This window comes from Heterodontus francisci, chromosome 7 (genome assembly GCF_036365525.1).
Source record: "Heterodontus francisci isolate sHetFra1 chromosome 7, sHetFra1.hap1, whole genome shotgun sequence".
Lineage (NCBI taxonomy): Eukaryota > Metazoa > Chordata > Chondrichthyes > Heterodontiformes > Heterodontidae > Heterodontus > Heterodontus francisci.
This window is the reverse complement of record NC_090377.1, coordinates 112,845,101-112,869,048: the sequence shown is the minus strand read 5'-3', so window position 1 is coordinate 112,869,048 and position 23,948 is coordinate 112,845,101. Positions and strand designations below refer to the sequence as shown.

The 23,948-nt window shown below is 42.8% G+C and overlaps 1 protein-coding gene across 13 annotated transcripts in view; it reads right to left on the bottom strand.

The window, feature by feature from the left end:
- The window catches only part of hdac4 (histone deacetylase 4), a 595,905-nt gene that overhangs the window by 283,526 nt on the left and 288,431 nt on the right, over positions 1-23,948 (bottom strand). The window contains exon 1 of one of the 13 annotated variants that reach the window (XM_068035903.1): positions 12,139-12,161. The exons of 11 other annotated variants lie outside the window; for them this stretch is intronic. The gene's annotated coding sequence lies outside the window, so the exon portion shown is untranslated. Of the gene's footprint in view, positions 1-3,756; positions 3,825-12,138; positions 12,162-23,948 lie in introns of those variants that run through there. One more of the 13 variants, XM_068035902.1, reaches the window with a different exon arrangement.

Sequence of the window (23,948 nt, the reverse complement as noted above, 5' to 3'; positions counted from 1 at the left end):
GAAACCACATATCCCCAAAACCTCATGATTTCTCGCTTAGTCTTCGGGGTAGGGAACTCCAACAATGCTTGTACTTTCGCTGTTTTAGGCAAAACTTGTCCTTGCCCTCCTGCCACATCCAGCCGTGAATGATGGTGGACAATTAAACAATTGACTGGAGGAGATGGCTCCACAAATATCCCCATCCTCAATGATGGGGGAGCCCAGCACATCAGTGCGAAAGATAAGGCAGAAGCATTTGCAACAATCTTCAGCCAGAAGTGCCGGGTTGATGATCCATCTCGGCCTCCTCCTGAAGTCCCCAGCATCACAGATGCCAGTATTCAGCCAATTCGATTCATTCCGCGTCATATCAAGAAACGACTGAAGGCATTGGATACTGCAAAGGCTATGGGCCCTGACAATATTCTGGCAATATTGAAGACCTGTGCTCCAGAACTTGCAGGGCCCCTAGCCAAGCTGTTCCAGTACAGCTACAACACTGGCATCTACCCTGCAATGTGGAAAATTGCCCAAGTACGTCCTATACACAAAAAGCAGGACAAGTCCAACCCGGTCAATTACCGCCCCATCAATCTACCCTCAATCATCATTAAAGTGATGGAAGGCGTCAACAACAGTGCCATCAAGCAACACTTGCTTAGCAATAACCTGCTCAGTGACGCTCAGTTTGGGTTGTGCCAGGGTCATTCAGCTCCTGACCTCATTACAGCCTTGGTTCAAACATGGACAAAAGAGCTGAACTCAGGAGGTGAGGTGAGAGTGACTGCCCTTGACATCAAGGCAGCATTTGACCGAGTACAGCATCAAGGAGCCCTAACAAAACTGGTCAATGAGAATTGGGGAAAATTCTCCGCTGGTTGGAGTCATACCTAACGCAAAGGAAGATGGTTGTGGTTGTTGGAGGTCAATCATCTGAGCTCCAGGACATCACTACAGGAGTTCCTCAGGGTAGTGTCCTAGACCCAACCATCTTCAGCTGCTTCATCAATGACCTTCTTTCAATCAGAAGGTCAGAAGTGGGGATGTTCGCTGATGATTGCACAATGTTCAGCACGATTTGCGACTCCTCAGATACTGAAGCAGTCCATGTAGAAATGCAGCAAGACCTGGACAATATCCAGGCTTGGGCTGATAAGTGGCAAGTAACATTCGCACCACACAAATGACGGGCAATAACCATCTCCAACAGGAGAGAATCTAACCATCTCCCTTAGACATTCAATGGCATTACAATCACTGAATCCCCCACTATCAACATCCTAGGGGCTACCATTGACCAGAGACTGAACTGGAGTTACCATATAAATACCACAGCTATAAGAGGTCAGAGGCTACGAATCCTGCGGCGGGTAACTCATCCCCTGACTCCCCAAAGCCATCCACCATCTACAAGGCACAAGTCAGGAGTGTGATGGAATACTCTCCACTTGCCTGGATGGGTGCAGCTCCAACAACACTCAAGAAGCTCGACACCATCCAGGACAAAGCAGCCCACTTGATTGGCATCCCATCCACAAACATTCACTCCCTCCACCACTGACGCACAGTGGCAGCAGTGTGTACCATCTACAAGATGCACTGCAGCAACACAATAAGGCTCCTTAGACAGCACCTTCCAAACTCGTGACCTCTACCAACTAGAAGGACAAGGGCAGCAAATGCATGGGAACACCACCACCTGCAAGTTCCCTTCCAAGTCGCACACCATTTTGACTTCGAACTGTATCGCTGTTCCTTCATTGTCGCTGGGTCAAAATCCTGGAACTCCCTTCCTAACAGCACTGTATGTGTACCTACCTCACATGGACTGCAGCGGTTCAAGAAGGCAGCGCACCACCACCTTCTCAAGGGCAATTAGGGATGGGCAATAAATGCTGGCCTAGCCAGCGACGTCCAGTGGAGCACAGGTCTTCAGTACTATTGCCATAATATTGTCAGGGCCCATAGCCTTTGCAGTATCCAGTGCCTTCAGTTGTTTCTTGATATCATGTGGAGTGAATCGAATTGGCTGAAGTCTGGCATCTGCGATGCTGGGGACTTCAGGAGGAGGCCGAGATGAATCATCGACACGGCACTTCTGGCTGAAGATTGTTGCAAATGCTTCAGCCTTATCTTTCGCACTGATGTGCTAGGCTCCCCCATCATTGAGGATGGGGATATTTGTGGAGCCACTCCTCCAGTTAGTTGTTTAATTGTCCACCACCATTCACGTATAGCAGGTATGGCTCTCTTGATTATTTCAGGGGTAATGCCATCCTTTCCAAGGGCTTTTCCACTGGCTACAGAATCAACAGCTTCACTGAGTTCCGATTTTGATGGCTCTTCGTCCAGCTCATCCATGACTGGCAGAGACTGGGGTTGCATTGAGGGCGGTATCAGTGACAACATTTTCCCTGGAGTACAGTTCGAGGTAGTATTCCAACCAGCGGTCCATTTGCTTGCATTGGTCATTGATCGTTTCCCCTGATTCAGACTTGAGGGGGGCGATCTTCTTGATGGTTGGCCCAAAAGCTCTCTTAATGCCATCATACATTCCTCTGATGTTTCCGGTGTCGGAGGCTAGCTGAATACCACTGCATAGGTGCTGCTAGTAGTCATTTGCACAACGCCTGACTGTTCTTTGTGCAGTGGTTCTGGCTACTTTAAGTGCTACGGATGTTAACTCGCTGGGGGCTTTCTTGTCATTCAACAGTGCAGTGCGCTTAGCAGCTATGATAGGTTCCAGCTCTTCAAAGTGAGATTGAAACCAGTCTCAATTGAAACTGGTTTCAATCTCACTAAAACTAGTAGACTAGGTGAATTCCTAGTGGCAAACAAATGAAATTCTAGCCCTTTATCCCAATCATGATATTCATCGCAGTATGCTCTGATCATCGTTTTGAGGATCTGACGGTACCATTCTAAAGCTCATTGTGTCTGTAGGTGGTAGGCTGCAGGTTTTAACTGTGTTATACCCAAATTAGTCAAAACTTCCTGGAAAATTTTGGACATAAAATTGGAACCTTGATCCGACTGAATCTCTATCGGTAATCCATATCAAGTGAAAAACTGGGTTAACTTCTCCACCACTACCTTCGCAGAAATTGTTCTCTAAGGAATGGCCTCTGGTAATCGAGCAGCCATATTCACGATAGCGAGTATATATTGGTGTCCTGCTTTTGTTTTCGGTTAAGGTCCCACACAATCTACCAAAACTCTACTAAATGGTTCCCCAAAAACAGGTATGGGAATTAGAGGTGCTGGTTTTATGACAGGTGGTGGTTTTCTCACAATCTCACCACGCCCTTGGAAAGACCTGGCCAGTAAAAATGTCAACCTGTGTGTGATTGGGTCTTCCGGATCCCCACATGTCCCACTATAGGAATTTCATAGGCTATCCTTAATATTTCCCGGCCATACTTGGGCGGTACTACTATCTGATGGAACAACCATCCATTCTTCGTCTGCAGGTCTGTGAGGAGCTCTCCACTTCCTCATCAGAATCCCATTTTTAATATAGTAGCCTTATGGAACTCCCTTTGCTTCAGCTTCAGTTAGAGCCGATTGTGCCACGTTATTTAACTCTGGATCGGCTTGCTGAGCCTTGATCAGAGAAGATTTATTGAACATTTCTTTTAGATTATCCAAATCCCCAAAGAAAGCTTCAAATATTCAACTATCTGACTGTGGTGTCAATTTTACCTCTGAAATTGGAACTTGTTAAGCCATTGCTTAGGTCACTGCACATGAAGGAAAAATTTCTGGAACCTTTACCTGCAACTGTTCTGCTTCTTTAACTTGACTTTGTTTTCCGTGACTACTGGAGAAGCTACTGCCTTCGCTCTGGCCAAATCATTCCCTCGGAGTAGGTCAAGTCCGTCTACAGACAAATTAGGACAACTCCCACAGTTACTGTTCCAGACATTCGGTCACACTCTAGGTGCACCCGATACAAAGGTATGGATACATACTCCCCGCCAATACCGTTCACTAAAACCTTGGCATTCAATGCGCTCTCTGGTGGAAAAGTTATGCCTTCTCCCAGCAAGAGTGTTTGGGTGGCTCCTGTAACCCTAAGTATAACTTAATAGGTTTACCTGCCTCACTTGAGGGATAAGGAGTTACTTTTCTTTTTGACAAGAATTCCCTATAGCTCTGAGGTATCTTGTTCACATCCCTCGTACTCACAGCAGTTTTTGTATTTAGCCTTATGGCTCCAGTCAGTATTATGGCCTGATCTGTCGTACTCCCAGTCAGGGTCCCTTTCTCTGCATTGGCCTTGTGCACCCCAATAAATCCCATGGGTTTACCCCGCAACTTCCAGCAATCTGCACAAAGGTGTCCCACCTTGTGGCAATTGTAACACTTGGGTTTTCGGACCTCACTTCCACCCTTGGCATCTTCCTTTCTGGCCTGAGGAAGATATCCCGGGACAATCCCAGCTGTCTCTTCTTGTTGTCGGCTGCTTGCCTTCCTTTCACCATCCCATCTTCTATCCTCCCCGCGTATGTAGAGGTGACAGACAAAGGGTTCGTTCTTGTAAACAAGCTCATAACCATCAGCGACTTCCGCTGCCTGTCTGGTTGTTGAAACCTTCTGGTTCTCACTAATGGAGGGAGTGAACTTTTAAATTCTTCCAGGAAAATTATTTCCCCAAGGTTCCCATACATGGCCTCTACCTTTAGTGCCCGCATCCAACGACCAAAATAAATTTGCTTCACCCTCTCAAATTCTATATAAGTCTGCCTAGGCTGTCTCCGGAGGGTCCGAAAATTCTGCCTGTATGCTTCAGGGACTAGCTCATAAGCAGTGAGAATAGCCTTTTTTGCCATCTCAATCTGCAGAAACCTCCTCAGAAAACATGGCATAAACTTCATGAGCTCTGCCCATCAATCTGCTTTGCATGAGCAGTGTCCAGTTTTTCTTTGGCCACTTGATCCGTCTGGCTATCTTCTCAAAAGAAATGAAAAGTGCCTCTACATCCCTTTCTTCAAATTTCAAAAGGGCTTGTATACATTGAAACAGCTCTCCACTGGGTCCTGGGCCGGAATCAGATCTTTGCCTACCAAAATTTTCACTAGCGTCAAGACCATCCCTTCATCGTCGTTCCATCTTTAATTCAAATTCCCTTCCTTCTCTTGCACTTTCTCTGAGATTCAAGCTTAAGTTTTTCCAATTCTATTGCTTCTTTTTCTTTGTCAAGTTCAAACTGCCTCATCTGCAACTGAATTTAAGCTAAATCAACTGCACTATCCTCTGGTTCGCTTTTTTCTTCTTCCAATTTCAAATTGTGTGTCATCACCTCAATTATATCTGCTTTCTTAGCCCCTGGTTTTAACTCTAACTCCAAAAGTTCTGCTAAATCATTGGTCTAGCCTTGGTTAAGTTTCTCAAATCACTCAGGGATACATCCTCCTTCCCCAGTAAGGTCGTAGCAACTGACAAAGACATTCCGGTCGTGTAAACTTTAATGCACAAGAAACTTTTTTTTTTACTTTTCCTCTTTTCAATTAGTATCACCCCACTTACAATTGCACATCATCAGCTTTGGGTATCCCAGATAATGAACCCCCAATTAGGTGTTACGACTGAGATGGGAGGCGTACGCTGTCTTTTCCAATTCCACTTCTCCACAGGTCACAACGTCTATTTAAATGTTTACTTGGTAAAAGATACAATCATGTACTCTATTTTATATCCCAGAATAAAATTCACCAACCAGGTTTCTTTAGAAACAACAAAATTATCAGTTTATTATAAAACAAGATTTAACCAGTAATGAAGCAAAGCATTAACACGGATTAAAATATGAAAGTTCCCTTTTTAAAAATTCCCAACTACACACACACACAGTGGAAAAAAAACACAAATTCACTCTGCAGAGGTTTGTTACAAAAAAAAAGACAAAAAAACTACTCGGTCAAGTACTTGTTAAATCTTGTTAAAAAAGATGTAGAAAGAAGTCAGTTGTCCCTTTTTTGTTCTGGCATTTGGGTATACAGAGACGGGTCACGAGGATCGCTTCAGAAGCTGTCCGTTCTGGAGATGTTGAGAATTATTCTACTAGACTTTCTAGGAAAAATGTGGCATCAAGGTTCTTCTGCCAGCACACACCTGAATCACAGATTTTTTTCTGCTCCTCAGGAGCTATATGGCACCAGGGATTTTTTTTCTTTCCCACTGGATGTTGGCAGGATTTCTTCAAAAAGGTAGAGGATGTAGTGAGCTGGATGGTTTCTTTTCCCCTTGGCAGAGAAACACCAACTGTCTACAAACAATTCACACTCCAAATAAAACTGAAAATGTTCAAACCCCAAAGTTAGTCGACCTCCTGATCTCCATAAACCTTGACATGTGGCTTCTCTGTAACCATTTTTCCCCAAATCACCAAGGGTTCTGCTGTTTTCTGAACCCAAATCACAGGTGGCTTTCAAATATCATGTCTTATTGGTGAACTTGGCATAAAAAAAATCCATGGAATCTTTTCAGTTTTAACACAAGTCCTCAAAATAAAAAAAAAAATTGGAAGCACTTTCATAACAGTGTATTTGTGCATAAGTCATTGAAGGGCAGAACATGTTGAGAGAGCAGTTAATAAAGCATACAATATCCTGGGCTTTATTATTAGGGGCACAGAGTACAAGAGCAAGAAAGTTATGTTGAACTTATGAGAGACACTAGTTCGGCCCCACTTGTGGACGCTGCACTTTAGGAAAGATGTGAGGGCATTGGAGAGAGTACAGAAAAGATTCACGGAAGCCCTGAACAGGAACTTCAGTTATGAAGATAGATTGGAGAAGTTAGGAATGTTTTCCTTGGAGAAGAGAAGGTTGAGAGGTGATTTAATAAAGGTATTCAAAATCAAGAGAGGTCTGGATAGGGTAGATAGGGAGAAACTGTTCCCACTCTGTTTTTTATTTTTTCATGGGATGTGGGCATTGCTGGCAAGACCAGCATTTATTGTCCATCCCTAATTGCCCACTGAAGGCATTTTCGAGTCAACCACATTGCTGTGGGTCCGGAGTCACATGTAGGCCAGACCAGGTAAGGATGGCAGGTTTCCTCCCCTTAAGGACATTAGATAACCAGATGGGTTTTTACAACAATTGACAATGGTTTCATGGTCACAATTAGACTAGCTTTTAATTCCAGATTTGTGAAAGGATCAAGAACGAGAGGTTACAGATTTAAAGTAATGGGCAAGAGAAGCAAAAGCGACAGGAGGAAAAACTTTTTCACACAGCAAGTGGTTAAGGTCTGGAATGCACTGCCTGAGAGCGTGGTGGAGGCAGGTTCAATTGAAGCACTCAAAAGGGAATTAGGCTGTAATGAAAAGGAAGAATGTACAGTGTTACAGGGAGAAGGCGGGGCATGGAACTCAGTGAGTTGCTCTTTTGGAAAGCCGGTGCAGACACGATGGGCTGAATGGCCTCCTTCTGCGCTGTAACAATTCTGTGGGGATCACCTCGAGTATTTGCTTTTTGGTCAAAGACATGGATTTTCTTCAGGAGTGGTACCTTGTATACTGCATCACATACCTTGAGCACAAGACTGAAACATTCTACATCCAATGTCGGTGTCAAGCACAGCTCAAGTACCAGGTAATTATTGACTGATATTTCTCTTTCCACTGCCACACCTTTCTGTCAAGTATTATTTATTTATTTAGAGATACAGCATTGAAACAGGCCCTTCGGCCCACCGAGACTGTGCCGACTAAGAACCACCCATTTATACTAACCTACAGTAATACCATATTCCCTACCACCTAACTACACCAGGGGCAACTTACAATGACCAATTTACCTATCACCTGCAAGTCTTTGGCGATGGGAGGAAACCGGAGCACCCGGCGAAAACCCACGCGGTCACAGGGAGAACTTGCAAACTCCGCACAGGCAATTCACATTTCTGGCAAATAAGAGCCAACCTAAGCAACAATTTGGTTCCCACTTATGTGCGTGACAATTCTGTTTGATCTTTCTTTTTGGAGACCTACCATTCACTCCCGATAACTCTATTGTTGAAGCATTGAGCGCAACAAATACATTGCACTGTTTCCAATGCTAAAAGGAGTGGCGGTGGTGGGTTTCAGCTACTTACACAGGCTTTTCTCTGGTTTCTATGAAAACCTCCCAGCAGTATACCGAGGTAACTTTGTTAGGAAGACAAAAATCTTTCATGTCCATAGCTTTTTTAAAAAAACAGTAAGTATAAGAATCAAGTAATCGTGAACTGCAAGTGGTTTAAACTGTAGCTTGAGCTCATTGAGACTGGCCATATTCCTTCACAGAAAGCAAAAAGACCACTTGTTGTCCATCAGCTCATTCCAACTTAAGCCCCAAAGGTTTTTTTTTTAAAAATCAGCTCAAAGAGATGAAATAAACTGCTCTCAATTCTTCAAGGAATGGCTAGAGAGACAGAGATATAAAGATAGACATAGTTAAAATTAATACTATGTGGGAATGAGGAGACATTAATAGATCAGGGTAAATGGTACAGTTATTTTTGGATTTATTTGTGGAAATTTCAATGCAAGAACCACAGGAACTTGTTAGCAATAGGAATAAGCTATCAGACGTCAACAAACCAGCCCCCTTTTTAATAGTCTAACCCTACTTAGCAACCTAACCATAATGCCTCAATCCCTCCTCTCTCCAGAGATGCATATAATTATCTCTTGAACCCATTTATACTATTTACTTCAATATTTACCAGATAAGATGTTCCACATGTCGGTGGTCCTTGAAAGAAAGTGTTCTGACTCTCGTTTATCCTCCTAATCTCATTTTTAATGTGTGTCCTTAGCATTTGAGCCCTGCACAATCATGAACAGCTTTTCTTGGCCAATCATAATTAGATCACTGCGAAGTCTCAGAAGAAATGCCTGACTTTCCTAAATTCCCAATACCTAGAATCGTCTGTTGCTTGCCTGTGCATCACAGAAATTGTACATGTGAACAATACTCAAAATAGAATCTGACCAGTCAATTGTTTGGCAATGTACCATCCTTCAATTTGTATTATATCCCTGTGGTAATAAAACTCAAGTCCCTTGTTTGCCTTTTTACTGGAACCAAGTACTGGGCTGAAGGTTTACGAATGTGACTACAATAGCCCCAAAGCTTTCTTTGAGTGGGCAGAATGTTGAAACTATTTTATTTAATACATACTCCCCCTTTTGGCTCTTGTTCTCATGCTAATTATTTTACACTAATCCACATTAAATTCCATCTGCTGGCCTTGTCTCCAATGCTTCCAAATATTCCTGAATCGGGCAACAATATTCCTCATGGTCCTGTTTTCTAATTTTATACACTATGCAAACTTGGAATTTTTGTTGACAACACACAATAACCCCTTGAAGCCCAAAAAATTCTCATTACCCCAAAATCTACTTTGTCTGCAGTGGCTCTCCTGCCTGCCTAGGAAATGAACAAAACCTTAACCAGATAAGACTCTCATGAACACGGTTCACCACTAAATCACACTGAAAAATCAGAGCAGCCGAACACACGACTAAAGTAAGGCTATTGCAGAAAAAAACTCTGGCTCAGTACAGAATGCACTTCATTAGCTTGTTACTGAGCCATACAGATAATGAACCTCCCAGGTTTCATTCCTGGTGTGTACTCAGCTACTCCCCAACTGGTGGCGCAGAATGGCTGCCGCAATGGGGGGGAAAAAAAAAAGCAGTTAGGCTTCTTGATCCTGGAACCAAACAAGTGCACAAGTGAGATTGGATGGGGTCTGCTGCTCCCCATGAATATCCTGCCAACAAATACAAAAAAGGCTTGGAGGAATTACCAATACAAATATCCCATCACAAGTCACCATCTCCAGGCAAGGATAGAACAAAAGGTGATGGAGAAGTTGGAAAAATAGAACATGCACAGACTTGGCAGCTGTGCACTCCCTCTCAGACCATTATCAAAAAGCTATGGAGCACATAAGTTCACAAACTTGCAGTGATCACAAAGAGAATGATAATATGTGTAGAACATAGGAAAGTATCTCGCTGTTCATGAACAAAAGTAACAATCCACTGGAGCTCGGGAACATTTACCTTAATCCCACTCCACCCTGTTCTCTTATGATTTAATAGAGCTGATGTGGGGTACTCCTCTCATTTCCAACATCAGCAAGCCACAGCACAAAACCATGAATTTAAATGAATATGATAATTACAACAAGATTGTGTTGTTCTAATTTGACACTAAAAAGCCCACACACAAGCAAAATTAGAAACTAAGGAAGCCACACTTTTGCAAGAATGCTTACATTCTCAAATGAACTGTGGCAAAACCTTCTGAGATGGATACTGTGCAACACTTGCAGACATTAAACCACTGAAACACACTAATTTATCACCTTTTCAGAATATTCCCAGAATTCAAATTTTGTATTGATACATCAAAGTAGGAACGCATCAAAGTAAAAGATGACCACTTACTCATTTAACTGGAACAACTTGTATTTATATAGCACCTTTAAGGTAATAAAATCTCCCAAGGCACTTAATGGGCATTATAAAGCAAAGTATGATGCTGAGGTACAGGAGGAGATATTAGGGCAGATGACCAAAAGCTTGGGCAAAGAGGTAGGTTTTAAGGAGTGTCTTAAAGGAGGAAAGCGAGGTAGGGAGGCAGACAGGTGTACGGAGGGTATTCCAGAGCTTGGGGCCCAGGCAACTGAAGGCATGGCCAATGGTAAACGGATTAAAATCAGGGATGCATGAGAGGCCAGAATTACAGCAGTGCAGATATCTCAGAGGGTTGCGGGACTGGAAGAGATTAGAGAGATAGGGAGGGGCGAGGCCATGGGGGGATTTGAAAACGAAGATGAGAATTTTAAAATCAAGATGTTGCTTGACCAGGAGCCAATGTAGGTCAGCAAGCACATGTACATCAGAGTTTTGGATAGCCTCAAGCTTATGGAGAGTAAAAAGTGGGACACCAGTCAGGAGCATGTTGGAATAGTCAAGTCCAGAGGTAACGAAAGCATGAATGAGGATTTCAACAGATGAGCTGAGACGGGGCAAAGGCAAGTGACTTTACGGAGGTGGAAATAGGGGGTCTGAGTGATGGCCAGAAGCTCATCGCGAGGCCAAATATGACACCAAGGTTGCGAACAGACTGGCTTAATCTCAGACTGTTGCCAGAGAGAGGGGATGGAGTTGGTAGCTAGGGAATGGAGTTTAGAAAAGGAACTAAAATGATGGATTCAGTCTTCCCAATATTCAATTGGAGGAAATTTCTGCTCATCCAGTACTGGATGTCAGATAAGCAGTCTGATAATTTATTTAAACAAATACAGGGCATGGCAATATGGCTAGAATTCCTGCCTGGACAAGTGGACAAAGGGGTCAGGACCTGTGGTAATTTAATACACAGAACAAATCCCCCATACACGAAACATGGCTCTGGAATATTCATGTTGAGGTAAATGTACAAGTTTACTCACCGAATTTCAAACATGTTGGATTTTCCACAAGACAGCATTGCCCACCATATCAAACGCACACGATCCAGAGAAAAGACTAAATTTCTACCTCACTCCCTACTGTGCACATTTATCATTTTACATTGTTTGGTTACTGTCTTCCTAAACAGTCCATCAATGTACAAAAGATAAATAGAAAATAAAATTAAAAGCAACAGCAACCCAATTCGGGTGTGTAAAAGTAAAGTCTACATTGCAATAAATGCCAATAACTGCCTCGGAATGAGATCAGGGTTATTTTTAGCTACAGGTTCTTCTTACAGCTCCTGCAGCACCTGACTGCGACACCCACACAAAACAGACAGATGATAATCCGAGATAAAACTAAGAACTTGCAAGTATCTACCAGAAACCATGAACGGAGAAAACAAATTTAAAGCACATTTCCATTTTTTTTAAAAAATGCAACATTATACAAAAAATAGTGTGCTTTAAATTAACATGTAAATTATCAATATTTTCTAAAAATACTTGAAAAAAATTAGTTTTGGCTATGAAATAATTTATTCAAATCTCAGTGTTAAGCAGACTTCAGTTTCCATATTAAATCAGTTAATCTAATGATTAGTCCATTTTTTCTGTTGCCTAGCAGCCCAATAGAAGGGGGAAAATAGAATCCTACTATTGAATATTAATAGCACAGTCCTCTCTTACCATTAAAATAGCAATGACCACAACTTCATGCTGTAAAAGGATAATTTCAGGAAGCCACAGTGAGCAACATTCCACTGCAGCAAGGAACAGAAAATAAGGCTGTAATCCAGGACGCTCCCTGTTAACATCTGATGCCTACAAGCTGCAAATGGTTTCTTCAGCTTTTCCTTCATACAATAGTTAAAATCCTCTCCCAGCTAATACAAGCTGAGACAAATCACTCAGTGTATGAGGCAGACTGTACCCATGGTTACCTTACCCATTTACTGCAGTTCAAAACTTGAGGTAATTGTTAATGGGAAAGAAATTAAGTTTCAGTCAGAACAAGCCAGCTTTGGCCCGTGTTACTTGTTTCTTTAGTGATGATGACATCAGAACACTCTCTCAAGCATATCGAGCACTTACTGCACAGTCACCCATTTCCTGGAAACTTGGTGAATACATTTAGTCCCAGAGCAGCCATACCCCTGTACAGCTTTGCCAGCATCATTAAATCTAGCCACCCACTGGTTAACACTTCTACAATACAGCCAATCAAACCTCACTGTCTGGAAAATGATCTTTTGACGTGCATGCTTACAATACTCCGCAACATACTTCTGGGATTGAAAAAGTCCTGCTTTCAATGTATACTGCATTTTAAGATGAACTATAAACTGTAACTGTCCAAAATACTTCAAAATTCCATCAATAATTTGTAAAAGAACATTTTAGGACATTCAGTGTCAACTGTGGCTCAGTTAGTAGCCTCTGAGTTACAAGGTTCCCGGTTCAGGTCCCATTCCGAAACTTGAGGATAAAAATCACTCTCCAGTGCAGTACTGATGGAACGCTGCACTATTGGAGATGCTGTCTTTTGGATGAGACATTAAAACAAGACCCCATCTACTTGCTTGGATGGGAATAAAAGACCCGACGAAACTATTTCGAAGAGGAGCAGGGGAGTTCTCCCCAGTGTCCTGGAGAATATTTATGGCTCAACCAACATCACAAAAACAGATTATCTGGTTATTGTCACATTGCTGTTTGTAAGAGTTTGTTGTGCACGTACTGGCTGCCATCTCTGCTGCGTTTCCTGTGCTACAACAGTGACCACACAAAGTACTTCATTAGCTGTTAGGCACTTTGAGACATCTGGTGGTCGTGAAAAGCGCTATGTAAATGCAAGTTCTTTTAAAAAATTCTGAAACAGATGGATGTAATTAAGTTAATCCGTGCTTTCTAGTATATCGATGCTTTGGAATTGTGGTGCTTCAATGCATTTCCTAAATTTATCCTGAAAATAAATGCAAATTTGATGGGTGGCTTTCCAAATAAAAGAAATCAAAGTGCTACAATGTTATTGACACAAATAACAAAACAAAACACTTTCCAAAATCATAGAAAGGTAAATAAATGCTTCGACCAGTCTCAAAGTGAAGCACTACATGGTTCACTTTTATTCTTATAAAACCACCTGAACTGATTGCTGGGTGTGTAATACAACCCTCCACAATGGAAAAATGCAGAATCTGCAGATTTCTACATGACAGCACAGGGTGAGGATAAGCAAAGATAGCAGATATCAGAATGCATTGCTAATTGCTGCAAGTTATCTAAGCGCCACACATCATAAAGTGAATGCATACCTGACAACTGTTCGAATGAATACAAGGGAACAAGCTTCTGGCAACAACTTTTCATGCAAAATACACAGTTAGCAACACAAAATGTCACAGCTCACATTTATTGGGAAGTGCACTTGTTGGAGCTGACAATTATGTTTTCAAATATTGATTACATTTGTATGGCAGAGTAGTAGTTATGCTAAATAATACAAAAATCTCAGATGCAACAGAACTGAGGAAATCATTGAACTATACAAGGTCATTTAACTCATATCTATGCCAACTCTTTGTGAGAGCAATTCAAAACTACTCTCACTGTATTCCCATAGTGCTTTACCTTCATCTGCTACAAATAGTTATCCACTTTTCCCCGACAGGATGCAATGGACTCTGAGAATACCACACTTTGTGACAAAAGTACGCTACATTCCAACATGAAGAAATTTCTCCTATTCTCTCCTCGGTGAAAATGAGTAAGAAACTACAAACTGGTGCATTTTTGATAAGAGGTTCTTTTGCATATCCATTGAACCAGTAACTGGAGTTTTGAATACATGATAAAGAGCAACTGAGAATGGTTGCAAAGTAATCATTTAATAAAATGATTCACTTGGTCTAGATATAAAATAAGCAGAGACGTGGGCGGTACTGTAGCTTAGAACATAGTGCTTCTATTTGCTCCAACCAGTCAGAATCCAGCCCAAACTAATGGGAAGAAAAAGTTACCAGCTGCTGTAGTGATCCTGTGTGAAAGTAGCTTCAGGAGCCTTAAACTAATTCTTAGTGGGTGCAGAATCTCAGCTGCAAGAAGAATTGAATTTATATGAGATTTAATATAGAAAAATGTCCCATGAGCTTGAAGGTGCATATTAGGAGAGGAAGAGATGGAATAGAAACTAGAAAGGCTGGGGCTTATTGGGCTAGGCGAAGGTGAGGAAGCAGCTATCTTGAAGACAAAAAAAATCCACAAGCTCCTCACACCTGCTGTTAAAGGTGAAGGGGAAAGTTGCAGGATCCAGGGGTTTCAGGAGGCAGTTGGTAGTAGAGTAGAGAAGCCTCAGGTTATCTTTGCTCTGCAGGATGAGCATAGTGCAGCAGGATGTTTTGACAGAGGTGGAAAAGGCTTGATATAGCTTGATACAATGGTGTCAGATCTGGCAATGGATGATTAAGTCAATTTTGCATCAAGCATACTCAAAACTGTGTTACATGGAATTGAGGCAACAGAGAGGTTTAGGTAGGGAATTCTAGAGTGTAGGATCTTGGTAGCTAAAGACACAGCTGCCAACGGTGCAGCGATTAAAACTGGGATGTGTAAAAGGTCAGCATTGGAGGAGTGCAGAAGGAGGTTACAGAAATACAAACATCCAATGCTGAGCAGGAGTAGGCCACTCAGCCCCTCGAGCCTACTCCACCATTCAATAAGATCATGACTGATGTGACTGTAACCTCGATTCCACATTCCCGCCTACCCCCAATAACCTTTCACCCCCTTGCTCATCTACCTCTGCCTTAAAAATATTCAAACACTCTGCTTCTACTGCCTTTTGAGGAAAAGTTCCAAAGACTTTCAACCCTCAGAGAAAAAATTTCTCCTCATCTCTGTCTTTAATGGGTGACCCCTTATTTCTAAATAGTGACCACTAGTTCTAGATTCTCCCACAAGAGGAAACATCCTTTCCACATCAACCCTGCCAAGACTGCTCAGGATCTTGTATATTTCAATCAAGTCGCCTCTTCTAAATTCCAGTGGATACAAGCCTAGCCTGTCCAACCTTTCCTCATAAGAAAACCCGCCCATTCCAGGTATTAGTCTCGTAAACCTTCACTGAACTGCTTCTAACACATTTACATTGTGCCTTAAATAAGGAGACCAACACTGCACACAGTACTCCAGACGTAGTCTCATCAATGCCCTGTGTAACTGAAGCATAACCTCCCTACTTGTGTATTCAATTCTCCTCACAATAAATGATAACAATCTATTAGCTTTCCTAATTACTTGCTGTACCTGCACACTAACCTTTCGCAATTCATACACTAGGACACCCAGATCCCTCTGCATCTCAGAGCTCTGCAATCTCTCACCATTTAGATAATATGCTTCTTTATTCTTCCTGCCAAAATGGACAAATTCACATTTTCCCACATTATACTCCATTTGCCAGATCTTTTCCCACTCACTTAACCTATCTATATCTCTTTGTAGCTTCCTAATGTCCTCTTCACTACTTCCTTTCTTACCTGCCTTTGTGTCCTCAGCAAATTTATTAACCACACCTTTGGACCCTTCATCCAAGTCATTTACATAAATTGTAAAAGGTTGAGGCCCCAGCATTGATCCCTGCAGCACACCACTCGTTACATCTTGCCAACCAGAAAATAACCCATTTATGCCTATTCTGTGTTTCCTCTTAGCTAGCCAATCTTCTGTCCATCCAATAGAAAGGGGCGAAGCCATGGAGGGATTTGAAAACAAGGATTCGAATTTTAAAATTGAGGCATAAAGTACAGGAAGGCAGAATATTTATAGGAAAGAGAATAAAAGGGGCTGAGATGAGAGGGAAATCATGGAGAATGATTCATTTTCAATGCAGAGAATGAGGGAAAAAGGATATCTCCAAAAGAAACCTTACATTGGAGGAGTGCTAGACAAAGATTTTAAAGGAGAAGCAAGAGGCCTGGAAAAGGAGGAGGTGGTTGAAGAAGGAAAAGGTGCCAGGGTAGTAGGGTGAAGAGGTCAAGATGCTGCACTGGCTTGGGCAGTGCACATAGTGGAAAGTAGCGCCAAGGTAGGGAGACTTCAGTTAAGGTGCAAGTGATCACCAATAAGCCAAGTTACTTTAAAGCCAAGATGTCAATTTGATCGTCCACATTAAGGGTGCAGATGGACAGACATTCTGAATGGTCATTGTTAATCCATTGGCACTCAGGAGATTGGTGGTAGGTAGAGTCAGTGGGACAGAAAAGTAGTTGTGCTGGGCAGTCAAAATTGTTGTTTGAAGCAATGATGGGCCAAGAAAGGAACATGGCAGCCGTGGAATAAAAACAGAAAGTGCTGGAAATACTCAGCAGGTCTGGCAGCATCTGTGGAACACCTCCACAGATGCTGCCACCTCTGCTGAGTATTTCCAGCACTTTTTGTTTTTATTTCAGATTCCCAGCATCCGCAGTATTTTGCTTTTATTTTAGTGGCAGCCATGGGCTTGTTCAAGGTTGGGGGGGAAATTCAAGGTTGGGGGGGAAATTCAAGCTTGGGTCAAAACAGGAGAGAAGGAAAGCTGAGGTTTGTGATGGGCTGGGATAAAAATTAGGGAATGTGGAGATAAAATACTGGTGAGGAGATGGAAGGTGGTTTGGGCAGGTGAAAGGAGGAAGAGAAAATAGAACAGAGAAGGAGTCAAGAATGTCAGACAAGGGCGAAAGAAATAGTGGGTTCATGCCCAGAGCAGCAACATGAACAAGCAAGTGAGTGGACGCAAAAGGGAATTTTGGGTTTCATGGGCATGCCAGAAATTAGGCAAAATGCATAGTAGCCATAAACTGAAGACAGGGAAGAAACAATATTAAATAGTCCAGGACTGAATTCTGAGAATCAGGTGGCTGTGGCCGGATAAAGCCCACTAGTAGACAGCACGGGGCCTGCTGAGATCAGCCACCAACCAATGTCAAAGTCTGGAGTTAGTCGTGGAGGGAGGTGGACCCAGCAGAGTATTAGCTGAGGCGCAACACTGTCCATAACTTGTCATTAAAGTGTCGAGGCCAAAACAAAACTCACATTGGGGCGGGAGTTTATTGCTTTTTCTGATAGTAACATTTTTGGCACTCAGGCAGGAAGCTTTATTCTGCACTTCACCTCTGCTGTACCCACAATTTCATGCTGCTTCACTGGGGGATTTAAAACCAAAAATTCTCTCATTCTCCAGCAGCATCATTTACCTCTAGGTCCACAAAAATTAGCAAAGTTGGGGAAAAAAGGGTGAGCATACTGTCCCATCTTACATTTAAAAACAATGGCTGCAACAGATTGTTCAGATTCTGTGCAAGCAGACAGATCCCTTAAAAGCCAAGTCTTAAAAAATAAATACAAGATTAGCAGAAACTCACCACAAAAAAATTGGCAAAAACGTATTGATGACCTAAGGATAATTAATTTCTAGCGCAGTACCCTTCACTCGCCCTGACAGGCTTGGCTGAACAGTAAGCTTATAGAGTTAAGTGCTGCTTTATCTGTGTTGTCCTTAGAACGGTGAAATGGAAAAGATAGTTTCGACAGATCAGTCAGAGCAACGGGTAAAAATCCTCAGGACAAACTTGGCTTCATAACTCAACTCAACACAGCCAGCATCAACATCCTCTCCCACACTCAGCAGTCAAACAGATAGTTTGAGAACTGTGGAATTTAGAGTGGAGGGATGTGGCGGGGGTGGGCGCGGTGAGGAAGAAAGGGGGTTAATTAGAGGCTGACGTCAGCAAACAAACTGATGCATTTTCAATATATAAATGACAGTTACAGTCACACGAAATATAGGTTACACAAATATATAAACATACAATAAATCTTGCAAATTTTTTCCAAGCTAAACAGCTATATAGCTGATGCTACAATGATAAACATAAAATACAAGCTTTACAAAAAAATTATATCTACAGTCTAGAACATTAGTAAATCAGTAATAGCTGTTCCTCCAAAGACATCCTGATATATGAAAGTGATTAGAATTTTCACTGCATAAACTGTATTTTACATTAGTGTATTATGAGGATAGAGGCAGATCAGCACAGCCCCAAACCAGGACTGGGTCTGGATGTAATCTGATCTAAACAACTAGTGCAGGCATTTAGGAGTCATACAGACCGATGTTATTAAAGTGAGTTACAAAATCAGTCTCACACGAACTGTAACTTCGCCACATACAAAATTCCGATTTTAGCCCTTTAGTAAGGGTGAGACTTGTACACTAGTTAACACCCAATCAAAATAATACATTTCTGCTCAATCAAAATAACCCCACAAAACTCCCCACTCTCTCTCACATGATCTGACTTGGCTATTCATGGGCAAAAATATTCTAACTGAACACAAATGATAACTTTTCCTGGACTGACTCAAAATAACACAAGATAAAATCTTATCTAATTGTATATGGTCCACATATCTGGTAGGTGAGGCATCAGGTTTCAGAATAGTGCCACCTCTGATTTTGTCGGCTAGCCTCACTCAGAAGACACACATCATCAATGTTCCCAAAAACAAATCGCAATTCAGACAACTCAACAGGATTTCTCCTTTTTTTTTTAAAAACAGTATAGTGCATGGAATACAAATGGTGTCAAAAGAACAATCAACAGTAATTCTGACCATGCTGAAATCAATGCAGCACCAAGTTCAAGCTATGATATCCTAGAATCAATTTGTTTGTTTCAAAACCATGTTTCAACACTCTCCTGAATAATCAATGTTTCGCTGGCTTGTCATGCTCTATGACCTTGGGGAAACCCCAATGGTATTAATCATCTTTCCTGCTGGATACCACACACCTGTGGACAGGTGCTACATTCTAGACCACAAAAGAAATCCCCAATGTGGTCAGTTTTTGAAAGACAAAAACAAAGTTCCTCTCAACCAGCTGCCTGTGTTCATACATTATTACAACACGCTTGACAATTTCACTCTGTTTAAAAAAAACACAAAGGATCACGTATCGAAATTGTCATATGTAGCATGGGATGCTTTGTCAATTTCCATATAATGTATTGTCTATATTAACTGCACTGTCATGTTTTGTGGCAGAACTGACAATGGATTCTCCCAACAGCTCTTCCAACAACCTTTGTCATCCAAACTCTCCCTGAACCTCAGACCCAAATGAATAATGCCATAGAAGATTGATTAGGTTTTTAAAAAAACATTTGCATGACAATGGGTTAAACTATCTCTTGGGGAAAACTAGACAGCTGGCATAACTTATCATTGCACCCAGGTAATGTACAGTAAACAGATAGGTGGGTGCAGAAAAGCACTGAAAAGGCCATTTGTTACCAAATCAGTCTGCACTAAAGGAAGCACACAGGTGACCTATACAAAAGCAGGAATGCACAGAGATTCAGAGATTGCCTAAAGCTAAAAATTGTTTAAGTGTTTTGAAAGACACCAAGTAGGAACATTTGCACACCAACAGAAAACTATCCTAAATACCTAATACCAGCAGGGAAAAATCTGACAGCACTCCAGGTAACTCCAAATTGAAGCCCAAGATCAACCATGATCGTATTGAGCCTGCTCCGCCGTTCGATGGGCCATATGGTCTATTTCGGCTCCTATTTCTTATGTTCTTGTGTAACAGAGCAGTATATTTACATAGGAAGCATAGAGGGGAAGCGGTGGCGCAGTGGTAACCCAGATGCCTAGGCTAATGCTCTGGCGACATGGGTTTGAATCCCACCATGGTAGATGGTGAAATGCAACTAATAAAAATCTGGAATTAAAAGCTAGTGTAATGGTGACCATGAAACCACTGTTGATTGTTGTAAAAACTCATCTGGTTCACTAATGTCCTTAGGGAAGGAAATCTGCCATCCTCACCTGGTCTGGCCTGCATGTGTCTCCACACCCGCAGAAATATGTTTGACTCTTAAATGGTCTAGCAAGCCACTCAGTCGTATTAAACCACTGTGTAAGAAAAGGAATGAAACTGAACGGATCACCCAGCATCAAGGTAGGCAAACCTAACCCTGCAAAGTCCTCCTTACTAATGTCTGGGGGCTTGCACAAAAATTGGGAAAGCTGTCACACACACTAGTCAGGCAACAGCCTGACACAGTCATACTCTCAGAATCGTACCTTACAGACAACGTCCCTGACACCACCGGTTTCCTCCCACAAGCCAAAAGACTTGCAGGTTGGTAGGTAAATTGGCCATTATAAATTGCCCCTAGTATAGGTAGGTGGTAGGGAAATATAGGGACAGGAGGGGATGTGGTAGGAATATGGGATTAGTGTAGGATTAGTATAAATGGGTGGTTGATGGTCAGCACAGACTCGGTGGGCCGAAGGGCCTGTTTCAGTACTGTATCTCTAAAACTAAAAAAACTAAAACCACCATCACCACCGGCATACAGTCAGGAGTGAGTTGCCCTGGAAGTTCTCAACATCGACTCCAGACCCCATGAAGCCTCATGGCATCAGGTCAAACATGGACAAGGAAACCTCCTGCTGATTACCACCTACCCCTCCCCCTACCCCAGCTGATGAATCAGTGCTTCTCCATGTTGAACACCAATTGGAAGAAGCACCGAGGGTAGCAAGGGCACAGAATGTACTGTGGGTGGGAGACTTCAGTGTCCATCACCAAGAGTGGCTCGGTAGCATTACTACTGAACGAGCTGGGCTGAGTTGAAAAGGACATAGCAGCTAGACTGGGTATGCGGCAGGTGGTGAGGGAGCCAACAAGAGGGAAAAACCTATTTGACCTCGTCCTCACCAATCTACCTGTCACAGATGCACCTGTCCATGACAGTATTGGTCGGAGTGACCACCGCACAAGTCCCTATGGAGATGAAGTCCCATCTTCACATTGATGATACCCACTGTGTTGTGTGGCACTACCACCATGCTAAATGGGCGAGATTTCAAAACAGATCTAGCAACTCAAAACTGCGCATCCATGAGGCGTTGTGGGCCATCAGCAGCAAAATTGCATGCAACCACAATCTAACCTCATGGCCCAGCATATCCCCCACTTTACCATTACCATCAAGCTGGGGGACCAACCCCGGTTCAATGAAGAGTGCAGAAGGCATGCCAGGAGCAGCACCAGGCATACCTAAAAATGAAGTGTCAGCCTGGTGAAGCTACAACACAGGATTACTTGCATGCCAAACAGCAGAAGCAGCATGCAATAGACAGGGTCAAGCGATCTCACAACGAATGGATCAGATCTAAGCTCTGCAGTCCTGCCACTTCCAGTCATGAATGGTGGTGGACAATTAAACAACAGACAGGAGGAGGAGGCTCCACAAATATCCCCATCCTCAATGATGGGGGAGCCCAGCATATCAGTGCAAAAGACAAGACTGAAGCATTTGCATCCATCTTCAGCCAGAAGTGCCGAGTGGATGATCCATCTCAGCCTCCTCCTGAGGTCCCTAGCATCAGAGATGCCAGTCTTCATCCAATCCGATTCACTCCATGTGCTATCAAGAAATGGCTAAAGGCACTGGATACTGCAAAAGGCTACGGGCTCTGATAACATTCCGGCAATAGTACTGTAGACTTGTGCTCCAGAATTAGCTGCCTCTCTAGCCAAGCTGTTCCAGTACAGCTAAAACACCGGCATCTACCCAGCAATGTGGAAAATTGCCCAAGTTAAGTCCAGTACACACGAAGCAGGACAAATCCAACCCGGCCAATTACTGTCCTATCAGTCTACTCTTGATAATCAGCCGAGTGATGGAAGGGGTTGTCGACAGTGCTATCAAGCTGCACTTGCTTAGCAATCACCTGCTCACTGACTCCATTACAGCCTTGGTCCAAACATGGACAAAAAGCTGAGGTGATATGAGAGTGACTGCCTTTAACATCAAGGCAGCATTTGACCCAGTATGCCATCAAGGAGCCCAAGCAAAACTGGAGTGAATAGGAATCAGGCGGGAAACTCTCTGCTGGTTGGAGTCATACCTAGCACAAAGGAAGATGGGTGTGGTTGTTGGAAGTCAATCATCTCAGTCCCAGGACATCACTGCAAGAGTTCCTCTGGGTAGTGTCCTAGGCCCAACCATCTTCCGCTGCTTCAACAACGACCTTCCCTCCATAAGGTCAGAAATGGGCATGTTCGCTGATGAATGCACAATGTTCAGCACCACTTGTGACTCTTCAGCCAATGAAGCAGCAAGACCTGGACAACATCCAGGCTTGGGCTGATAAGTGGCAAGTAATATTCGCAAAACACAAGTGCCAGGCAATGACCATCTCAAACAAGAAAATCAAACCATCTCTCCTCAATATTCAATGGCATTACCATCACTGAATCCCCCACTATCGACATCCTGGGGGTTACCATTGACCAGAAACTGAACTGGACCAGCCAGTTAAATATTGTGGCTACAAGAGCAAGTCAGAGGCTGGGAATTCTGCGGCGAGTAAACTCACCTCCTGACTCCCCAGTGCCTGTCCACCATCTACAAGGCGCAAGTCAGGAGTGTGATGGAATACTCTCCACTTGCCTGGATGGGTGCAGCGCCAACATTCAAGAAGCTCGACACCATTCAGGACAAAGCAGCCCGCTTGATTGGCACCCCATCCACCCCCTTCACCACTGATGCACAGTGGCAGCAGTGTGCATCATCTACAAGATGCAATGCAGCAACTCACCAAAGCTCCTTTGACAACACCTTCCAAACCCGCAACCTCTACCATTTAGAAGGACAAGGGCAGATGTATGGGAACACTACCACCTGCAAGTTCCCTTCCAAGCCACGCACCATCCTGACTTGGAACTATATCGCTGTTCCTTCGCTGTCGCTGGGTCAAAATCCTCGAACCATCTTCCTGACAGCACTGTTGGTGTACCAACACCCCAAGGACTGCAGCGGTTCAAGGCAGCAGCTCACCACCACCTTTTCAAGGGCAATTAGGGATGGACAATAAATACTGGCCTAGCCAGCGAAGCCCATATCCCACGAACGAATAAAAAAAAATTGCAAATAAGATTTAAGCTGTTGTGATGTCAACCAATGTATTGTGTGCCGTTTAATTCCTGCTATTTTATAGATGCCAAATAAACATAAGGTGGTAACACTACAGGTGCTAAATTGTCACTGCTTGAATCATGTGCTCCCAGCTTACTACCTTCCTTCCTTAGCACCAAGCACTCTTGAGTTGGCTTTGCAAGTCTCAAACTCATTTTTCAATTTTTTGAAAATGGAAATCACTACAGACCACATTTCACAATCAACTAAAATCTAACAGAAAGCTTATGGCAGATGATGGTAATACGGGAGACTTAAAGAAAATCAACAGAACTTAACTCACTGACAGCCATCAGTTGTGAGACAATTAGATATCAGGAGATACATCATGTTGCATGTACCCAATATTATTTTCGTTTATATGAATGCACTGGAAGATTAATTTAAAGAACTGCATGGATAGGGTTTAAAAGAAATTTAATTACACTAATTCAATTCACAATACTTACACTT